Consider the following 4,391-nt stretch of genomic DNA (forward strand, 5'->3'; position numbering starts at 1 on the left):
AGTTCCCCCTGTGGGAGCGCACTGACCACCAGGGGACAGCTCCTGCATTGAGCATCTGCCCCCTGGTGGTCAGTGTGTGTCATAGTGACCAGTCATTCTCAGTCGTTCTGCTGTTAGGGTCAATTTGCATATTACCCTTTTATTATATAGGATAGCCATTCTGGCAGGTGTGAGGTGCTACCTCATTGTTGTTTTCATTTGCATCTTATCTCTCTGATGATTAGTGACTTTGAGCATTTTTCAGATGTCTCTTGGCCATTTGTATGTGCTCTTTGGAGAAGTGTCTATTCAGGTCTTCTGCCCATTTTTAATTTGGTTGTTTGTCTTCCTTTTGTTGAGTTGTATGAGTACTTTATATATTTTGGAAATTAACCCCTTATCAGATGAATCATTGGTAAATATGTTCTCCCATACAGTGGGACTCCTTTTCATTTTGATGCTGGTTTCTTTTGCTGTGAAGAAGCTTTTTATACAATGTAGTCCCGTTTGTTCACAGATGACATGATATTATATGTAGAAAACCCTAAAGACTCCACCAAAAAACCTATTATATTTAGTAAATGAATTTGGCAGTGTAACAGGATAAAAAATAACACTCAGAAATTGATGACATTTTTATACACCAATAATGAACTCTCAGAAAGTGAAACTAAAAAAAAATCCCATTTACCATTGCAACAAAAAAATTTATATATTTAGGAATAAACTTAAGCAAGGAGGTAAAAGACCTGTACTCAGAAAACCATAGAACATTGAAAAAAGAAATAGAAGAAGAAATAAACAAGTAGAGGAATATACTGTGTTCATGGATTGGTAGAATTAACATCATTAAAATGTCCAAAGCAATCTATAGATTCAATGCAATCCCTATTAAAATACCAATGGCATATTTCACATATCTAGAACAAATATTTCAACAATGTATATTGAACCAAAAATACCCTAAATAGCTGCAGCATTCTTGAGAAAGAAGAACAAAGTTAGATGGATCACAATACCAGATATCAAGTTATACTACAAAGCCACTGTAATCAAAGCAGCCTGGTACTAGCTCAAGAATAAGCATATAAATCAACGGAACAGAACAGACAATCCACAAAATGGAACCAAGCCATTACACTCAATTAATATTTGACAAAGGTAGCGAGAGCATATAATGGAATAAAGACAGTCTTTTCAATAAATGATGCTGGGAAAATTGGACAGGTACATACAAGAAACTGAAACTGGACATCCAACTTACACTACCAGATATCAAGTTATATTACAAAGACCATTTTTAATTTGGTTGTTTGTCTTCGACAAAGGTGGCAAGAGCATATAATGGAATAAAGACAGTCTCTTCAATAAATGATGCTGGGAAAATTGGACAGGTACATACAAAAAACTGAAACTGGACATCCAACTTACATCATACACAAGAATAAATGGAAAATGGATACAATATTTAAATGTAAGTAGTGAAAACATAAAATCCTAGAGGAAAACATAGGCAGCAAAATATCAGACATTTCATGGAGCAGAATATTTACCAATATATCTAGGGCAAAAGAAACAAAGGAAAAATTGATTTTGGATACAAAAAAATCTCTCATCCATTATGATCCATTCTCCAAATGGTGTTTAAAATACCCACATAATTGCCTGGCTGGTGTAGCTCAGTTGTTGACCGTCGACCTATGAACCAGGATGTCATGGTTGGATTCCCAGTCAGGGCACATGCCCCGCCCGGTCCACATTGTGGGGCGTGCTGGAGGCAGCAGCCAATCAATGATTCTCTCTCATCATTGATGTTTCTATCTCTCTCCCTCTCCCTTCGCGTCAACCTATGAACCAGGATGGTTGGATTCCCAGTCAGGGCACATGCCCGAGCCTGGTCCACATTGTGGGGTGTGCTGGAGGCAGCGGCCAATCAATGATTCTCTCTCATCATTGATGTTTCTATCTCTCTCCCTCTCCCTTCCTCTCTGAAATAAGTAAAAATATATTTTAAAAAATAAATAAAAAGAATCAAATACCCATATAACTGGCCAAAGTGAATGTATTAGAATTAGAAACTAATTGCTAATCACAGTTCTGTCTCCTCAAGATGTTGTACCAGCTGATAAATACACGTGGGATTTGATAGGAATCAATGTACTAGAATTATTTCAGACAGCCTAGAACCATGGTTTCCTATGCTTTCTTTCCCCTTGAGTGGAACTTAGGCACTTTGTTATGGAGCCAGCAGGACAATGCCAAGCCTGCCAGGCAGAGACAGGAAATGTGTTCTACCGGGTAGGAGGCAGGTCTGCATTACCAAGTCCGGTCTACACCCCAATTCCTCAACCTCACCAACCAGATGAACCTTACTTCTCCCATCAATGGAAAGACAACAAAACAGGTGAAAGCAGGAGCTGAAGTTTCTTCAAAGAAAGCTAGAGCTCCTCTTTAAAGGAAAAGCAATGTCCTTGGGAAGGGTGGAGCGAGGAGGTAAAACATCTTCCCTAACAGAAGACCAATTAAAAAGTTGTATTCTTACTGGATTCAGAAGGGTGCAATTGTTCACTTCACTGGGAAATAGTCTGTGTTATGATTGATTGCAAAAATGCTGGAGTCAGACAGTAAGGGCTCAAATGCTGTCTCTTCCCAGCTTAGGCAAGTAAATACCACAGTCTCAGTTTCTTCATTTCTATTCCTCAGAGTTGCTGTTGGTTGGAAAATTACTGAGACTATACATCTACATCAGATACAGTATTTTTGACATTGATGCACAATCAACATTTATGTGCTATTATTACTAATAAATAAAAGATTATCTTGGAAACAAGATTCTTGCTGAATCAAATCCAAGATTACCTAATATTTGTTTTGAAATCGTACTTTGTGAAAGGCTTAATCTTATTTTTTTAAATTGTCCCCAAATCCTGTGTGCCACGTTTTGTTTATTCTAAATTCAGCAGATGACTTGGAAGCTCAGAGAGACTAAATACCTCATTCAAGTTCACCTGGCTAATAAGCAGAACTGGGATTCAAACTCAACGTCTTCTAACTTGATTTATTTGGCATTATCCAATCACATTCAACTGTGATTGTGTTTGAACTCAATTCCTGAATCAGTTTTGTAAAAGGAATCTGACATATTGTAAATAAATGCTTATAAAAATCCTCATGACTTAGGAACACATTTCCTGAATAAGAAACACAGTCTCAAAGTATTTGTTCTAGTCGGGATATGTCTAGGATCCTACCCCAACAATTTTATTGCTTCCAGGGAATGCAGATAAAACTAAGATAGTCGTCACCCTTGATGGCCTTTTAGTTGATCAAATGGGCAATAATAAGCATTCTAACCCTGCCATAAAACCCATCATAACACTTCTCTCTCCAAGATTTTCCTAAGCCTGCAAAATAAATGTATTCAAGGGAAACCTTAAATTTCCTGACATTTTACCTACATATAAATTAATGAGTATTCTCCCTCTCTAGATTCTAATTTTTTACTCTCAAGGAATCAGTGTTATTATCTTTAGTTTTGTCATAACACCATCTCCCAGAGAGCTTTTACTTTCTGTATACTAAGACCCTCCAAAATACTTGTTGAATTGAATTCAGTATAAGAGATTTCCTTCATACGATAATTTTAGAACCAAGAAAACAACTACAAAAAAATAAAACAGTAAATTAGTTCAAATTTGGACTAATGCAGTTTAAATTAACTTATCAAGCTAGGAAGGAAGTGACTACACCAAATAAAATGATTCATCTGAGATAAGATATTCAGCAAATGAAAATTATTACAGTTTGGGGAATTAACTATGACTTTTCTTTTGTTTTCAGGTTTTAGTCTGAAGCCATCTCTGTTTTGTACTTGGTGCAGGGAGTGCATTAATCATGAAACTGTTGATAGGTTTAACTATGGGGAATGGGATGGTGATCTCAGTCACTCCCCCTGGGAATGAGATTGCTTCATGAAAGCTAAAGTGAAAATGGGATAATGTTGGATTGTGGGGGAGAGGAGCCAATTGAGAAAGTTAAGAGTATTGTTCCCCAGGTTCTATGAGGCCCAGCTGCTTTGATAAAACCAGGGGAAAGCTGAAACTCTCCGACTTGATGGGGAATTCAGGTGGAAGCAGCAACTCTTGGGATCATGGATGAGTTTTGAAATGGGGTAATTTTATTTATGCCTTAATGACTCATGCTTCCTGAGTGGTGAAAATATATACGTTAGCATGCATTCTCATCATCACTGTCAGAGGAATGCTTCCTTACGGAGTGGTTATGTAATAGATCATCATGTGTATCTCTCTACTCCAGGAGAATCATAAGGCACATCCTACAACTCATTTTAAAGTGACAGATGGGATTACCCTTTAATTGGTTGAGTATCTCTCAGGTATCTCTGTAGCCAT

This window comes from Myotis brandtii, unplaced genomic scaffold, assembly GCF_000412655.1.
Source record: "Myotis brandtii unplaced genomic scaffold, ASM41265v1 scaffold1137, whole genome shotgun sequence".
NCBI lineage: Eukaryota > Metazoa > Chordata > Mammalia > Chiroptera > Vespertilionidae > Myotis > Myotis brandtii.